Genomic DNA, 19,512 nt, shown 5'->3' on the forward strand with positions numbered 1-19,512 from the left:
AAAAAATGAACTACTCTACCTAAAAAATTCGCTCCTTGGCATTCGTGCACATTTTATCCAAACTTTCTAAATTTTAGTTAATACTTGTTTAACTTATAATAATGTCAACAAGTGTTGCACCTCTCCAGTCTCACACTTTATTTTCAACAGTAGAAGTACCCCTCCAAAGTGTGGCAAGTAACGACGATGTTCATTAACGATTATTGTACTGTGGTACGAAGCTATTTTGACACCAGCGAAATAAGGTAAGTGAATTTCGCAGTTTTCCTTCGAAAACAATTCGAAGAAAGAAAACATAGTCGCATTTGTAGTTTATCAAAAGAAAACACTGTTCAGAAGAAGCAGGGGAACATACGAATCAACGTCCGGTATCAAGAATCTGTTTTGGTACACGTGGTACCTCTGATCTTATTGCATGACTTGAGATGTTTCTTGCATTGTATACAACAATTAAAATCATCTATTTGCCGTGTCATGCATTACGGTGTAAGGTGGCCCCTGAGAAGGAAGTGAGTACAGATGTCCCAGAATTTTCTAGTGAGGCACACAGATGGTGGTTGCAATTTGTAGTCGTTGTATTCAACCAAGTACATGCAATGCGACATGTTAACGCAATGCAAATTGCAAGGGTCGTTCCCATTTGATCAAAGGATGGCCTTTCCTTGTGTTGCTGCAGATGCCAATGTCCCTCCATCTGTCATCCATAGGTCGTTTACGTGCTACAGGAACACAGGTCAGTACACAAAGCGAGTTGGACAAGGTCGGCGACAAATACAACCCCTCTCTGCGCTGGGGAGTTTCATGGATACCGCCAGAGCAGTGCTAGACGATCTCAGAAGGGCCACTGGAACCGCTGTGTCCGATCAGACTGTAATGGACAGCTTCCGAGAAAGGAAAGTACGACCCAGACGTCCTGTTCGAGTACCTCGCTTGCCACGACATCTTGCAGCTCGCTGTCAGCTCTGCTGTGTCAACTGGCAAATTCTTCACTGGCGAAACGTATTATTCACAGACGAGTCCACATACCCTCTGGGCAAGATAATGGTTGTGTTCGTGTGTGGCGACCCGGTGAGCAGTACCTCCGACATCCGAAATGTTGTCCAGAAATCGACAGATCTCCCAATTTCTGTGATGATGTGGAGAGGCTTCAGTGTTGACAGCCATACAGAACTTGTCGTTCTCCATGGTAAGCTTACCGCTAGGCGGTTTATCGAAGAGATCCTGTTGGGCCATGTGGTGGGTTCTGCATTCGATAGAGGCTCCAAACTCCTTCTTATGCAGGGGTCCACCTGGAGGGTGTCAGCAGGGATGTCTTGCGAAGTATGGACATTAAAGCAATGGAAAGGCCGGCGATGAGCCCGAACCTAAATACCATCGTACGAATGTGGAACATGCTTGACACACGATGGTAATCCTGTTCCACCACAGATTCGCCAAGAACTCTCATGAGCTTTCATTGCAGAATGGAAACGGATGCCACAGAGTGACCTCCGTAGACTTAGGTGGGGTCACAGCGGCACCGATAAGGGTGGATTCCGCCGCCTGCCGGTATCTGCCGAAGACGGCTGATCTTTTCAAATCAGTAAGCGACTACGTGAGCGGACACACTGTAGCCGAAAGTGCAGATTTCGGACGACAGTCGGTGAAATTCTAATTAGTTTGTTTTCTGCGCAAGAGTCGACCGACGACCCGAATCAAAAAATATTGACTGCGAGAAACGGATAAGTTTAGTACAATGAAGGGTCAAATAGTGTCATACTGAGGGTGAGAAGTATAACAATCGGGATATAGTTCGGAATATTTGGATTGAAATAGCAGGTTTACTGGAACGGCATGTCCGTAATATCTTTATCGGAAATTTTAGGCGCAAATTACAACCTCGAAATGTTCAAAAGAGAAGGATGTCGTATCTTATGCTTACAGTTACTGTAGTGTTTTTTTTGTTTGTGGTAGATTGGTATAGGATGTCTACAAATGATTATTACTACTGAAGCCTCCTGGCGTTTATATGCCAGTAGGGTGATGATTCTATTATACGAACTAATTTACAAATGTAGTGTAGGCTACTATGTGTTTCCACTTTTGAGTGCTTTGCTTGCCTTAAACTTCACGCTTGTCTTTCACACAGATACTGAACGACGGTCATTGAACGTTAACTGACGTATGCTAGCAGAAAGTAAAAAAAAAAAAAAGTTAAAAACAGCAAAACAGAGTATCTAGCTTTTCAAGTGAACCGTGATTGATTTTCAAAGAACATTCTTAAGAATTTGTTTTATTTACTAGCGATTCATCAAGAACATTAACACATTTCATCACACTATGTAAGCAGGGAAGTGGTTGCCAGGGAGTAACTGATGAAATCATAACCAAATTCCTTTTAACAAATGGGAATTTTATTCACTTAAATAGTGCCTAAAAGCATTTTTTAAAAGAAACAGATCTAAAATTATAATCAGAAAGCGCCCTCTAAATATCGAAGGTACAATTTATTCAGAGGCAGAAAGAAACAAGTTTTGACTGTATGACCTTTCGGGCAGAGAACCTTGCCGCTCCCTTTTGACACGGCCGTAGTTACGACTGCTCACAACAGCCTCCGAAAGACTACACTAGTGCAAATCTGCAACACACCAGATAACTTTAAACTAAGAGTTTTAACAATTTACACAAGCACACAAATTATGCACCCCCTAAGGAGGGATGGAAATGGTACAAAACACTAACAATTAAAATATTAACCCTGCCATCGAAGGTGCAACTTGATTTTAACTTCTAAAAAAGTGTTACGGTGAAAGGGTGGCATCTTTATATACTAAAATGATCATTTAAATAGAATCCCATGAAATGCAGTCTTAATATAAAGTTCTACAAGGTTGGCCAAACAATAGTTAAGATGCTCTACAATACACAGATACCGCCTGTCAAGATCATAGGCAATAATATCAAAGTTTCCAAAGATCACGACATATTTCGTGTATTAGGCCGTTACACTCCAAGCAATAAATTCGTTAACACACCAAATCCGACAAACATGACAGAGGCAGCTACTAACGTACGGTAGATTGATAGGGAGATTACCGAACAACCTGAACTGCAGGTTGCTCTAACCCGCCCCTACCCCACAAGGGAAAAACGGACCACCCAATTTACAAACAACCACCTTCCCGCAAGTGGGCAAACGGAGAAGAATGGTGGGACGATCCCAAAGCATAATTGCAGGTGACCTCACCAAGGAAACAAGTAGAATTTAACAAGAGTAAATCAAGCAACATATCACCAATCACTTCACTTCTAATAAACTGCTATTTCTCGAGAAGACCTAACGCAGCACCCCCAAATCGCTCTCCCGAACCGTCCGTTGCTAGCCACTTCAACGGACGCAGGAAGGCGTGCCAATCTCCCGTCTCACGGCGTCGCAGCTTGCACCGACCAGACTGATGTCGTGCGTTGAATCCTGTTGTTCTCGTGTCGAGCACGAAGTCACTACCCCTCGCTATACGCCGCGGCTCACTGGACTCACGTGGCGACCTCACACGCGCCGACGCTCAAGACGGACAAGTCATCTTGTGTCCCAGTGCGCGACCGACCAACTGATCGATCCAACTGCCAATGACCATTGCCTGAGCAAACTCGAGCAGACTGGCGGACTAACGCGCAGACTCAGCTGCAGGAATTAAGCTCCGACCGCGCGACCACGAGCTGAGTTCTCTTACTGTCGGAGTGGAAAGATCCTCACTTTGCCGGCTTTAAAGGTTGATCTGAACGACAGACAGGCACTATATGCCTAACAAACGCGGACGAGAGATAGACTAGCAAGCTGGGGACGAGAGACTGACCCATACTGACCGACTGGCGAGCTCATAGCGCCCCTTAAATGCACGTGAACAGGCAACCTTTCCGCTTTCCCACTAGAGGGAGACACCAAAGCTGCGATTGGCACAGCGGCACCACCGCCAGAAACGGAGGGCGACTGCTTCACACTACGCTGCGCAATTTTTACCACGGCTCATCAAGGTCACCACGATTGATCTCGAGTAGGTAAAACAACGTTTCTCCCTTCATCTCGTAAAACGTGTGTGGTTATTCCACTAACTGGAAACAGAGTTTACAGTGCTTGCAACTTTCCTTTAGAGGCAGATATAGCTCATTCACATACATAAGGCGCTTTTTTAGTAGCAAAAGCTACAATGTAACACTCGTCTCCAAACACAGGCGCCATAGTATACAGCCAACCTTAGGAGGTTAAAATCTAACGTACTTGATACACAGAACGTAACCCAATCTCCTTCACCGGGCCAAAAACTGTCGAAGGGGTTCTGGCACTCTGTGACCAATCTGACGACCGATGTTATCCACGACCTCTGGCGACGGCGTCTGAGAGGTTTCGTTGGTCCCAGAGACAATGCAGCCTCGCGCGGAGTACTCCACGTACGTATCAGGAAACGACAAACACTCACGGAGAGCATAAACGTTATTGAAGTTCTCAAAGTCCAATGAAAAGCACTCAGGATGACGGGATGAATAGTTGTTTCCACTTTGTTTTCGACCCCTGTCGGACATCTCAGTTGTTTTTATGTAAAGCTTAGAGGATGAAATGATATTTTGTTGTGTACCTAATTTGTGATAGACAAAGGTATAATTTTGAAACATAAACAGTCTTTACTTATTGCTCAATACATTACTGCAGACGCCCAAAGTCATGTTCTTTTGATCATTGTAGGTTGGCGGATTTCGAAGAATTGGAACAAAGTCCGAGGGAGTACGTCAGACAGTACCGGAAAAGATAAAAAACATGTAACGTGCAAACGTACAGTAATGATGTATTTGCGTCCTAGAACTCTTCTATATGAGGCATGCATCATTTCTAGGTGGAGGAAATAAGCTGGACGTCTATAATATGGCGCTCACATCATCCTTTGACCCGATGGACGGTGAGAAACTGCGGCCCTCTTGTGGATCCGTACTTTCTTCTGAGAAGAATGACAATATTTCATTCATTGCATTGCGTTTTATGTATAACACCATAAGGCTTTATTTATGCTTTTCCTCACGAAGGGCCTATCTCGCAGTTTGGAATCATTTTTCAAAACAAATCGCATATTTTTCGTTCTTTCTGCATGGCAATAAATGTCCTTCAGTATATGGCACGAAATAGTATGAAATTACTTCCCAATTGGAATTTTCTCCTCCGGTTTGTGGACTGCTGAGCCAACTCTGGAGAATCGGTGACGACTATAGTTTCACGGAAAATGGGCTTTCAGCTCCTTCCTTGGTGGTGTCCATTTTGCTGAAGGAATTAAACTTCTTTTATTAGCAATAATTATTTCAGAACAGCGTAGGATGAGTCCATATTATCAGACTAAGTAATTGTATGGTAACTGACTACCAATTCCTTTGTTTAACATCTTCAGTGGCGATACATTTACAAAATTTGCATGACATGAATACTCTCATACGAACTGTACATCGACAAGGTGCAATGTGGCTGAATCTAAATCCATGCTCTAGAGACCTAAGGTCTATTGTTATAGACATAATTTAATTTTCCATTCATACCTTTGTAGATTAAGACCGGTCATTCATCTCATCCTGAGCTACTGTGGCTTAGGGCACACTGAACACTTCTACAAAACATAAATGATGTACTGATATAACGATCCACAGCTGTTTTTCTCTGTTGCAGCTATCTGTAATGATTTATACTGGTATTACAAGCTCGGGTTACACTCTGAGAGCGGGTGGTTACCGAAACTCATCATAACATTCAATCAAAAAATAGTCCCAAGGACGCTCACCAAGCACACACAGCTCTTCGAGAATCGTTGGAGTCAGCTCTTGTGCGTGAATATGCCTTTTGTAGACATCTCCGTCGTGTTAAACAGAGGACAGAGGTTACGTGGCTTAGTGTAACAGACACATATGGTCACGATGTCAATGAACACCTGGTTTCGGCTCTTAAACAGTATGAGATCGTTAGTATCGTACGTTGTCTTCTTTACCATTAGGGTATACGGATGTGCCAAGCATCAATAAAAATGCCAACTGGGTCCGAAATCCCTGGGTTAGCAGGACAGAGCGGATGGAGTTATATTTGTGGAAAGGGGCCAAAATAAATTACTGTCAGTTGCACTCAACATATAAATTTTATTTCTTAAAACAATCAGACAAGCAAGAATCAAAAAGTCTCAACGTTTTAACGAAAGACCTCCTTTGATTTAATTTAGATCGTCTGAAGGCCACATCTAAAATCCAAGGCACAAGGCCCAAACAAGGAATAGAGGTACAGGAATTCTTCTGGAGGTTTCACTTCTTCAGAAATTTTTTTTTATCTTCAATATAAATAGGCTGAAAGCCTTAGCTTAAATTATTCCCGTAGAACTAGGCTGAAGGCCTCACATTAATCAAGAACAGTGTTGTGACTTAAGGCCGAGACAAATATTTTCAACTTTCAATCTAAGTAGGCTGAAAACTTGGCTGAAGGCCGCATATCAGCAAAACTATTTAATGGCTTAAGGCCTAGGATGAAGAGCTTCCAATTTGAAAAAGGCTGAAGGCCTTATCTTACAAAATTTCGTGTAAAACTCTGCTGAAGGCCTCATACTAAAGAATAACAATCTCATGACTTAAGGGCAAGACAAGGATTTTGACTTTTTAATTTAAGAGAGATTAAAGGTCGGCTGAAGGTCACACACCATGCAGAAACGAATTTTACGGCTTGAGGCCTAAAGAGAAGAGCTTCTAAATTTCAACTAAAACAGGCTGAAGGCTTTATCCTAAAATGCTTCACATGAAACTCTGCTGAAGACCACATACGAAACGCAAACAATCTCACGGGCTAAAGCCCAGACAAAGAAATTTCCAATTTTTAATTTAAGCTGGAAAATTCGGCTGAAGGCCGCATACAAACTAGAAAATATTTCTTACAGCTTAAGGCCTAGACAAATTTTTTCCACTTTTGACTTGAAAGGCTGAAAACTCGGCTGAAGGTCATATACCAACTTGAAAAATATTTATGGCTTAAGGCCTAGGAATGAGGAATTTTCAATTTTAATTTTGAAAGGCTGAAACCCGTATAAAGGCCACATACCAAACACGAAACAACTTTTTTCCGACTTAAGCCTAAGAAGAAAAGCCTTGCAATTTTAATAAGCTAAAACTAGGTTGAAGGCCACACGGAGTACTTAAGACTAAAAAGGAAATCACTATGTAAAACACAAGGAGCGGCGCTCAGAAGGTTCCAAGGATAGACCTTGGAAGGTAGCACTAACGCACTTTTAGGTGACACGGGCTGCCAGACCAACCTTTTAATCGGAAGGCAACCCAACCGAAAGCTAGCCAACGAACCAGCCAACAAGATCAGTTCTGCTCCACCCGACAAGCAAAACGACAAGATGCCAGTAGCACAACGTTCTTGATACTGGTGTCCAATCCAGCCAAGTCAGAATAAACACCCAAAACTAAGAATAACACCTCACTTGTCGAACTACACGCCCTGCTGGACAGCATCAACACAACGAGGAAAATACACTACCGAAAACTACGTCAACGACCACAAGGCAGAAGATACCGCTGGTACACTTTATTAATGAAGGAATGAATTAAATTAAGTTAAACACGGCACAGGAAGATGGCTCCAATTCTAGCCGACTTCAATGCACTCACGTTGTTGCTCGCGGGAATCTCCCAGAAAGCGACAACCAAGATCAAAAGAAGAGATGTGATAGCAATTGAGGCTTGATAGTTGGTTAAGTGAGCATTCAACCTTAGTGTCCAGGATCGGTGGGCGACAAACTTCGTAACCGTCGCAAGAAGCACCTCACAACTCCAACCATGCGTGCACGCCGTCAGCGGCTCCAGCCTGATCACGCGCCACGGAGACTTCCTTGCTGCTCTGCCCCAACCGACCAACTGCCACACACACCACAGCCAGAAAAATATCCGCCACACCAAAGATGGTACAGCAGTACTAATATCGATGACGCTGCTGCTGCCACTCACGGAGGGAAGACAGCAATCGATACATGCTGCTGCTGCCACTCACGGAGAGAAGATAGCAATGTTTTTGCGGTAACCAATTAAGAAATACGACACCACTGGATTGCAACTAATGATAAAAAACAAGACATGACGCGAGCCAGTCACGGCTGAGGGTCTTATAAACACAAACTAGTAAAAAACCAAAACAGCTTTTTGTTAACAACTTTTTTATTTCAGTGGTGTAACGAAGACTGCACAAATGGTATGCGCCAAGTTTCGATTTACTATCTCGCATTTAATGGTCTGTTAACAATGGGGATCTCGCAATAGCCTAGTAACCTTTATTTTTAGAGCAAACTTTCCTTTTGATTACTCCTCTAATACCAAAAAGAACAGAATACTGGGGACGAAATAGGGAAGGTCGTTTTGGAATATGAACTGAACCCGAAGACTGGTCAGAACACTCAAGTGCTGTACTAGATATGATCCCAATGAAGGCGCTATGCCGATGCCGTCTTCCGACTTTTGAACTAGCTTAGCCAGCGTGGAAAAAGGGGGACATGCAGTTTACCATAAGCTCTGGAAAACAGCGTGACTTTGTATTAATCACAACAGTACATCAATTACGGTCCTTAAGGAAGCATTAGCTACTAGAAAAAATTTCTAGCACTGTTTCGGGATCGGAACCTGGATCTTAAAAATATGGTAATGGTACATGGTTATCGATTTCCAGTGTACGAATATTCTGTTGTTTCAGAATCAGACACTACATGAGTTTGCCCTGGTTTCAGTTCACTTTTAGTATATGCTGTAATTGGACGCCATGGGCACCAGTACGGCAGCATGACACCACGGGTATTCCTTAACTTTATAGTCCCAGAAAGATAACGTTGTCTTAGTAGGTAGTAGACAACCAGGAAGACCAACAGTTGTGATATTTATTTGTCTCAGACGTCATGTATCTTTTCAGCGCTACTCTAATCCGTTGTCAATGTGAAACGTATTGTGAGCATTATTTTATCTACAGATATGTATGCGTGGTGATGTGGATGTACTGTCTTCTAAAATTTATTTTCGTTAACATTTACAAAAGGAAAGCCAAAACGTGAACGGTTTTCTCTCATAGTATTTCTACTTTATTACTTCATTATTACTCAAATTTCTCATAAGTCTCTATTGCTACCACTGCTACTTTTACTGTCGTTACGTTGTTGTGCTGAAATAATTCAACATATTTGTGTAATCTGTGCCGTTGATGCCTCTTAAAATTTAATTACCAATATGACAATATTTAGTAGGTCTAACTGAATAAGAGAAATTTATAGTATTTCTAAGAACATAATTTTGGAGAGAGATCTGCCAAATGGAAAACTGAGTCAAACAGTGTTTATCATAAGGCAGGCCCAAACCTCAAAATTAAGGAAAATTAACACTCATGCATAACTAATACAATATGCCTTTTTGTTTATAACCAACCTTCTATTATCAATAAATTGCATGTTTTAATGTATTTTAGTTGCTTGCTTATAAAAGACAGTTTATAGTAGAAATGATTCAGCATTTAAATAAGGTATCCGAGTTCCATTACTGAAGCAATTTTTCTTTTCTTGACGATTCAATCTCAATGTGTTGTGCAGTTGTATGCCAATTTTATTTTGCTCCTAATGTTTTCTATTAGGCAATAATGAGCGGAGTGTAGTAATTTCTTATAAAAACTCTACTGTAAGTTGAAGCTGTTCACATATAATATGACAAAAGGCACAAATTGAATAGCTTCCCAGAAGAAGTGACAGTTTTAGGCCCAGAAAACTAAAATTATGCAGTGTGTGATAAATGTGAAACTGAGAATCGTTGGCTATTAGTTTATACAGATGTAACTATGGAAGACGTGGACAGACATTTCATACTGAACTTCATTTCACTCTACGGTATTGCTTTCTTTTTGCCTAATAGCAATAACTCTAAAAATAGAGAAAACAGTAATATTAGACATTTTCTTCAAATTAATTAAAATTATAATCATTTTGCAGGAACTAAATTATTTCTGAAGCACCAGCGAATCCAGACTAAACGAGTTTAGCATGCTACAGCAACATGGAATTTCTGAAGGTTAATGTGCAAAATGCTAGACAATTTTTGTCACCGTATTAATCGTTAAGAAGCACTTATGTAAGTATTATTAATGTTTAAGAATGTCTGTTCCTTGTCATATCAATTATAATTTTTCAATAACTGTACACTGCATATCAAAGTGCACTTAGACGATAGTAAGATGTGAACAGTGAGAGTTTTTGAAAATCTGTTGCATATACTAATGTACATGAATTCATATAACAGACTAAGATAATGAATCTGTCATTGTTTAGATTCCACAATAAGTAGCAGATACTGAGATGATGTTTTGAGCGAATTAAATCGTAAATAAAATTATGATCTATTTGCTTTATTGGTGTGGATTTACTAGATTTCGCAAATACCGCTGTTCCAATACGGTGAGGAATGACAACAGCGTAATTTAAATGTATTAAGTTTTAGTACAAATTTCAGATGAGTAATAATGTAATAACGAATGTTGATTCGTGATTATAGAAATGCGTCAGCACAGTCATGGCAAAAGTTGAAATATTTTTATAGAGAGTAATTATGCAGTATTATACATTTGATGGCATACATAAATTGACATTGCCTTAACTGAATTACTTTGTTCATGAGTATTATCCTTTCCTGTTCTTGCATATGTTTTTTTAACAGAAATGTCATCTTTATAGGAATTTTTCCGTAGACGAGAATATAACTAGAGATTCTGTGACACCACACGTACGAAATTTCTCATCTGAAAGTATAAATGGAGAATGAAGCACATGAACTGTCAGTTTTTGGGTAAATACAGTGTTACATCAGATAATTCATTTTATATATATATATATATATATATATATATATATATATATATATATATATAATGTGTCTGTGTATTTTTGTACATGATTGGACTTACTGTAAAATATAGGTTTGATGTACAGCTCTGTGGTTTGAAACCAAGAAATTCCGAAAATGTATGAGGATTTTCCATATATAATTGTGGACATCAATCCAAGCAGCTATTCTCCCTCACTTCATGGAAGTGGACACATCATGCAGTAAATAAAATTCAAATTCTGTCATAGTGTTCTTTAGTATAGTGATAGAAACAGGATGGGAAATCCATCCTCTAAAACTATGGTAGCATTAGGAATAACCCACATTATGGCAAGGATGTAATTATTTAGAGCAGTTATTCGTAATAAATGACATATGTACATCACATCATGGATAAACCTATCAGTACGAAATGATTAAATGTTCCTTTCCATATGTGGTACAACTCATCCAATTGATGGGCTTCTGTTATATCTAGGGACCTGTTAAAAGTTCACTCACTTTGCATGCTGAGTAGGTCCGTAATTCTAGATAAGGTACTGTATGTACAACTGCTGTTTGCCTAATGTTCGGAATGGGAAGCATCCCTTGTTAGACTGCGGCTGTAACTGATATAGTAAATTATGAAGACTTTTTTAATATGTTGCTAACATACTCGGTAGTCACAGATTTTCGACGTCTACAGGAAGACAGGAATTCTAAATATTGAAAGATCTTAAGCCGTTAACATCTGTCTTTAAACGGCACCCAGAGAACCAATACCTAGGCAGCTGTGTTATTTGGAATTTCTCACTCACATCACCACAGATATTCGATACCTTTCTCAAGGAGGCAACATTCTAGCCGATAGATTTCCAGAGTTGCAGATATTTCAAAAATATTTGTGTTTAAGTGAATTAAAGTGGATCAGAATTGATCACGAAACAGGCACACCTTCAAGTCTCAGTGGTGAATTTAATGTACACAACAGATTTACTAATTTTAAAATTCGTCAAAGCAGAAATGAGTTGCTGCAGAGCCAGCCATAATTAGATGAGAGTGCAATGCATTGCTGTGTAGGACATGGTTAACTGACGTTGCGAAGCGGAGCCAGCTGGGCGCGGTATAGCAACAGCTGACACTGCAACACACTAGCGGAAGGACCGAAGCCTCTCCTCACTTGTTACCATGGAAGTGTTTAGAGTACGTGCCTTAAGCTCTGTACGAACGTAGTCTGGAGGTTATAAGTACTCAGCCATTCATGTACTAATATATTCCCGTCTCAGTAGCAAAGCCTACACCAAGGGCCTGTGACATGTGGAGCGACATCCGAGAATGCAGTACAGGATCCACTATTCATCCATGGGACAGGGAATAAGTCGTAAGAGAGCACACCATAGGAGCAGAGGGCCGCCAGCTCACTGGAGGTAGGTCCATCATCAGCTGCGTCACAGTGCTGCCATCACAGTCGCATCTGGAAACATTGCTGAAGCGGCATTTAAGTGCTGCCATGCATCAGCAGTGTCAGATATCTATTGTCTTCAACGAGAGGCAACTGGATGCCTCCACCAACATGTTCCTGATATATTACCGCTGAGGCCCAGAATAAAGAAATGAATTGAATAAATCTTCTATAGTACTGACATCTCATTTCACTCTCTGCAGGTGACAATCCAAGGGTCATTTGACACTGAATGCCACTGTCACTGATGTCTCCGGCAGTGTGGCGCCACAGCTGACGAGGGCTATGAACTTCCTTCAGCAAGGAGGCAGGCGGCTCGCTTGTGACTCAGGGCAGGCGGCCCTGTCGCTTGATCGAACAGTGGACCCCATACTGCGTTATGGGATGTCATTCCATGTATCATGACTTCTTCGTGGTATTGAGATGCAAATCATTTAATACACAAAGGGCTGAGTACTTACACAATGAAGACTATGTTCATTAACACTCCCACCCACCTGTGGCAGGTTCTGTTGCAACTCACATCCACTCTGTCATATTTTCTAACCAAATACAGTCGATATGCTACAGGTCCATGCATGAAGTAAGGTGACTGCTCACACTAGTGGATTGATGCTATTACTATACTATGTGTAGCGTTAACTTTATAGTCCACAGTGTTGGAGGATTACAGTCCTTTGTTTATTATTTACATGTCATTCATGAATTTTATATTTTCTAAAAATTTCCCGATTTCGCGCTTGAGGACAGTTTGCATGGGTCACATCGTGCTTGTAACAGTTCATTATATCAGTATGTTGAACTTACAAGCCACAAAAACTACTGATATAGTTCACGGAAAAAGCGACTTGATAAAACAATATCTCATAATGTGGTGAGACGTCTATGCTACATTTTCATATTATCGTTTTATGTATGGAAAAATCAAATCTGATTTCAGTATGATTTTGGCTATCATTATGACTGTCAAACAAGCCCATTCAGTAATTACTGAATTTTCATGACAGGAAGGACACTGTGATTATTACAGTATATAATTCACATGTATTGCTGGGTAATGCAAATCGAAACATTAGGAAACGGCAGAGAAACGTGACGGAAGTAAATCTTCTCTGTTTACAGAGCTTCTCCGAATATAGTTTAGGAAATTACAATTGCAGTTTCCTTTGTCCTACATTTTTAAACCATGTTTCTTGCATGGTGCGTTCACCATGATTGATAACTTACTACAAACAGATTACTGGTTGCAATTTTCCACAACATTGCCTTGAAATTTTTCAAAGTAGAACGTGGCCTGTTTCTTTAATTACATTACGATGGTAATTTTAACGTAATTAGACATTTCTTCATTGCAGGAACGAAATTTCTTCCGATTTCGGTTATCCCTCCTTCTTTCAATTTGATTCTCCCATCATATTTGAACACACCTCAGTTTTCCTGTTGATCTTGTTTTGTATAATATCCTACTGATAAAATGCAATGACTTACACTACATACTGCAAACATACGAGTAACAAATTATTTCAGCAAATGGTTGAAGAACGATAGTAGAGACTTTGCCTATTACCTACAAAAATTAGAATCTTAATTTCATAAATTGTTATTTCAGTTGAGATATTGAAAGCTGTTTCTTGTAAGTATCTTGTTAACAACAGCATAACTTGAAAAGTTTATGTACTAAAAATCAATAAATCAAAAGTTTAGGTAAAAACATTAATAAACGCAGAAAACTGGTTATAAGGACAAAACTGAATTTTCAAATTCTTCATAGTTTTAAGAGCTTGGTACAATTTTCCCAATGTAATGCTTTTTAAAACAGTAAGAGTGCTAGATGGATTTCAAGCTAATCCTGGAGAATCTTAATCTGTTACCTTCCTTTTCTTAGATTCAACATGTCTTCAGCTACGAGCTCTTTAGCTGTTAATTATTATCAGAATCGCACCTCTGTGAGACAGGGCGTTTCTACTGCCTTGTTGCCAGGAGGATCTAAATGTTTGATGTATAACTACGGGAAATTTAATTTAATCTGACTTTACTTGCATATGGATTCAACTTCTTGCTCTTAGGTAACCAATGCACGTGGTAAGTTATATCTCTACATAAACATTTCACTTTATTACTTTTGGAGATCCTACATCATACGTTATGACATATTTTGTCTGCTACACTATTTGCATATTTCAACTTTACTACTTGATGTAACCTGTACAAATAACATGACTATAATCAGTTATTCTTCCATGCAACTGATCGTCACGGATATTAATCAAACTGAATTGTGATATGAGAAGGGATTTATGCAGATCCTTTCATGTTACCGATATTTTACGTTTGAAATGTTGTTTTATCTTGACATCCATTGGCACAGTCGGATGTTTCGTGAAGCTATATAATATCTCGAATGCATGGAGCGTAACATGAGCCATCTTGCAAAGCACTGCTTAGCTCTAAAGCACAAATCTGCAAGGCATGGAAGTCAAAGAAGATTCGAATGCATCTACTGACAGAGGCTGAACATCGGTAAACTACAGGCTTAGATTGTCAGTCAGGTTTCGGCGAATGAATGTATAATGGCTACCTGGAAAACAAAATAAAACACGGGATTTGGCTTTCTCCTGTGAGACTTATCACAAACACGAATCCCATGTGATGCTTGAAACTTGAGCGTCCCGTGACTACTCTACCCACTGATCCATTAACGGGGACTTGATACGGTCAAGTCTTCAGGTTCAGATTATATACCGATTAGGTTCCTTTCAGATTACGCTGATACAATATCTCCCTACTTAGCAATCATATACAACCGCTCGCTCACCGATTGATCTGTACCTATATGTTGGAAAATTGCGCTGGTCGCACCAGCGTTTAAGACGGGTAGTTGGAGTAATCCATCGAACAACAGACCTATATCATTGACGTCGGTTTGCAGTAGGTTTTGGAGCATATATTGTATTCAAACATTATGAATCACCTCGAAGGGAACGATCTATTGATACGTAATCAGCATGGTTTCAGAAAACATCGTTCTTGTGCAACGCAGCTATCGACAGGGGATCTCAGGTTGATTCCGTGTTTCTGGATTTCCGGAAAGCTTTTGACACCGTTCCTCACAAGCGACTTCTAAACAAGCTGCGGGCGAATGGGGTATCGTCTCAGTTGTGCGACTGGATTCGTGATTTCCTGTCAGGAAGGTCGCAGTTCGTAGCAATAGACGTCAAATAATCGGGTAAAATTGAAGTTTTATCAGGTGTTCCCCAGGGAAGCGTCCTGGGACCTCTGCTGTTCCTGATCTATATAAATGACCTGGGTGACAATCTGACCAGTTCCCTTAGGTTGTTCGCAGATGATGCTGTAATTTACCGTCTAGTAAAGTCATCCGAAGACCAGTATCAGTTGCAAAGCGACTTAAAAAAGATTGCTGTATGGTGTGACAGGTGGCAGTTGACGCTAAATAACGAAAAGTGTGAGGTGATCCACATGAGTTCCAAAAGAAATCCGTTGGAATTCGATTCCTCGATAAATAGTACAATTCTCAAGGCTGTCAATTCAACTGAGTACCTGGGTGTTAAAATTACGAACAACTTCAGTTGGAAAGACCACATAGATAATATTGTGGGGAAAGCGAGCCAAAGGTTTCGTTTCATTGGCAGGACACTTAGAAGATGCAACAAGTCCACTAAAGAGACAGTTTACACTACACTCGTTCGTCCTCTGTTAGAATATTGCTGCGCGGTGTGGGATCCTTACCAGGTGGGATTGACGGAGGACATCGAAAGGGTGCAAAAAAGGGCAGCTCGTTTTGTATTATCACGTAGTAGGGGAGAGAGTGTGACAGATACGATACGCGAATTGGGATGGAAGTCATTACAGCAAAGACGTTTTTCGTCGCGGCGAGACCTATTTACGAAATTTCAATCACTAACTTTCTCTTCCGAATGCGAAAATATTTTGTTGAGCCCTAGGAATGATCATCAAAATAAAATAAGAGAAATCAGAGCTCGAACAGAAAGGCTTAGGTGTTCGCTTTTCCCGCGCGCTGTTCGGGAGTGGAATGGTAGAGAGATAGTATGATTGCGGTTCGTGAACCCTCTGCCAAGCACTTAAATGTGAATTGCAAAATAATCATGTAGATGTAGATGTTGTTTGCGGGATGGCTTTGGTTGGTTTGACTCATCACAAATTTGTCAGCAACGGCTCTTTGGAATAAGAGTAGGCGGTCATTCCTTTCTTCGAACCGTCGCTATAGTGTGGTCTTGACTGAGACAAAGATAACAGCGAATTCTCCAGCTTAGGATCGTCAGGTGCTGTGGAATGTTCCTTAATTCTTACAATCTTGTGCCCAACTACGCTATGTGGGCTAAAACTGCAGAAAGTCTTCACGATACGTGTGGTCTTGTGTTACGAATGACCTTGATTGGAGTTAACGCTGAGAGTGGCTGCGGCAGGAGTTAATGTGCCTTAATGACCAGATGTGTTAGTGAATGGCGTGTCCTTAGGTATTTATTATGAGCAGTGAGTGCACAGTTGACTTCTTCCCCTAAATATTCCTTTAAGCATAGTACATCTCCTTCCGATAGTTTCTTCCTGTTCACGCGGATTATCCAACGCTGGTAAATATCTGCGAGAAAAGTGAGTAAGGCTTTTGGGTGGAAACTTTAACATTGGCATTTACGTACTCACAACAGGATTACAGAGTTTGTTTGTCTTTATTACATTCTATGAATGCCACATTATGAATTTCAGAAGATTCAACTGGAATGGGTCGCAGTTATCTGAAGTCTAAGTAGTCTATTTTGGCCTGGCTTTGCGGTTGCGGTCTCCGTACCTTGCCTGAAGAATTCGCTTTGTGTCTTCGTAAGCAGAAGCAGCCACTGGTATGCCATTGGCCACCTGTTTGGGCTCACTCACGAGATTTTCTCTTAGGAATACGTGTTTATTACCAGTAGGCACGGAAGTATTCTATCGACACAGCTTTCAAATTGTTCCCGAAATATGAGGCATGCCTCAATTTCTCGAGAGAATGGATCGAGTTTAGGAGACGGCAGATTAACTGAAGCAGCGATATGAACCACAGACGATTCTGGATTTTTGAAAATCGAATGTGTTTCGCCTTGACGAGATACTCGTCGGAAACAACGAAGTCGGTGTGCACTCCTCGTCCGAGAGATGATTGTGTACAGCTTCGTCAAGCTTTGAGAGAAGTGATAACTTCTCTTCCTAGCGTTCCCTGCGGTATTTAATGTAATGTACTGGTGTGTCATCTGACAACTCCTCAACCACGGATACCAGACGCGTAACGCGACTTCTGGGACGAGATAGTAATCTTCTAAAACCTTGAAACCCTTAAAGAGGTATACTTGTTCTTAGCTTCCAAACAATACGCTACGCGCGCAGTCAAAACGTTTCAACTGTTTGACCTTAGCAAAGAGTGACTACGTGAAGCAAATTGCTATGTCGAGAGATGCCAGAGGCTACCGTGTGCGAAAACTGACGACAAATTTTACATTAAACACGCACAACGACATGATCTATTTCGGCTGGATAATGCACTTTCTAAAGCTTAAATAACGGCAACAGCAGGTTCAGTGGATCGTGATTATTTTCCCCTCAACAGCTCGCAGTTGCATCATACATCTTCAATGTTGTAGCAGCTCCGTCTTCCGTCAGTGACAAGAAGGGAGTAGTGTATCGTCCAATAACAGCCCGCGAGTTTCCAGTTCCCGTTTTTCGGCACCAGAAAATGTCACCGCCGAGTTCAGAAAATAAAGAAGTACAAGCCATCACTTAACTGAATACTTATTTATATAATAACTATAACAACAAGACAGTCAATCATGTTATATAAACATAGCTACAAAGATGATGTGCTGAAGACAAAGGTGTACAGCGTTTCTGATCTTTCATATAGATGACACAGATCTGTTACATTCTCGAAACGTAGATCAGTTAACATTTATCTCAAAGTCACTGCTATAATTCGACGGACATGTAAGTCGATGGAATGGAGAAACTGTTACAGTAAATATGTTTTCATACGTTTCTTATGTTACAGACCTCATGGTATGCCATTGCTCCAAATATCTTCTGTTTACTTTCATGTAACTGTGACCAGTATATCGTAACAGTTAATTTACCAATGTGCCAGGTTAGAGAACAGAGCTTCTCCCATCGCTGCCACTGGAATTACCTTTATCAATACTTAATCGACTCAAAACTTTTGTTGTATCTTAACCCAAAGAATGAACAGTCATCATGGTGTCACAGTAGCACATGGTGGTTGAATTGTCTTCCTGGTTAACAGCATCAGAAGCAATTTTATTGCATCATTACAATTACAGACCTGGGCGGGGAAAGAATCCAACAGACTTTAATTTACAGCCCAACATAAACATTTAATTTCATCCCCGTACTGTCGCAGCTTGACTAGAGGCCACGAACAGGCAAGAACTGGCAGAATCCTGCATTACAGTTCTGCTGGAGATTTCTTTGGCCCTCTCCTTGGGTACATCTAGCTCTCTATGGGATTGACCCTGCACTAGGTTCGCTACTGCGTGTACTACGTCGCTCCGGAGGACCATGGACAGCGTTATCTCCACATCACTGCTGCCACCAGTTTTATCACCGGACGCTAAAGAATAGTCTGTAGTGAAACAAACTGAATCTCTTAGGTGACAGTTATCACGAATTATAGTAAAGTAAAACATAGAAACAAAGCTGTAAGCCATTTTTGTCCACAGTTGCTAGGATGATCTATCACGACACGACAGAATGTGTCTTACCTTTAAGGTAAGATATTTTGAGAGTGACATTTATTCTCTGAATCGTGTATTGCTAGTAATGACAATGAATATAACAAAAAGTTAAAAATTCAATTTTAATTCTGGCGTTAACCTTTTTTTGCAAATGATGGAAAGTTAACCACACTAAATTTAGCAGTTACACTATGCAACATGATATTTGATGTTCGCATAATTTTCGCTGTTCCTGAAATTTTACTACAGGTAAGGACTTTCATTGTAGTTAAATTAAATTGGAGGTCACACTTCTCACCCCAAACTCGTTGTTACGCAGGAAGTTTTAGTTCATTTTTGACATGATGTCTTTGTTTGAGGTTAAATTTTTCTGTTAAATTTCGTTTTGCAGTATGTTAGAACTGAGTTCCCACAAGTATTTGAATA

The 19,512-nt window shown here is 40.5% G+C and overlaps 1 long non-coding RNA gene across 5 annotated transcripts in view; it reads left to right on the forward strand.

Moving 5' to 3' along the window:
- The window catches only part of LOC126262673 (uncharacterized), a 172,755-nt gene that overhangs the window by 7,256 nt on the left and 145,987 nt on the right, over positions 1-19,512 (forward strand). For 2 of the 5 annotated variants that reach the window (XR_007546753.1, XR_007546749.1), the window contains exons 2-4: positions 151-245; positions 10,005-10,143; positions 14,220-14,416. This is a non-coding gene — a long non-coding RNA (uncharacterized LOC126262673). Of the gene's footprint in view, positions 1-150; positions 246-10,004; positions 10,144-10,742; positions 10,855-12,158; positions 12,300-14,219; positions 14,417-19,512 lie in introns of all 5 variants that reach the window. The other 3 variants (XR_007546752.1, XR_007546751.1, XR_007546750.1) reach the window with 3 other exon arrangements.

Source organism: Schistocerca nitens, chromosome 6, assembly GCF_023898315.1.
Source record: "Schistocerca nitens isolate TAMUIC-IGC-003100 chromosome 6, iqSchNite1.1, whole genome shotgun sequence".
In the NCBI taxonomy this organism is placed as follows: Eukaryota; Metazoa; Arthropoda; class Insecta; order Orthoptera; family Acrididae; genus Schistocerca; species Schistocerca nitens.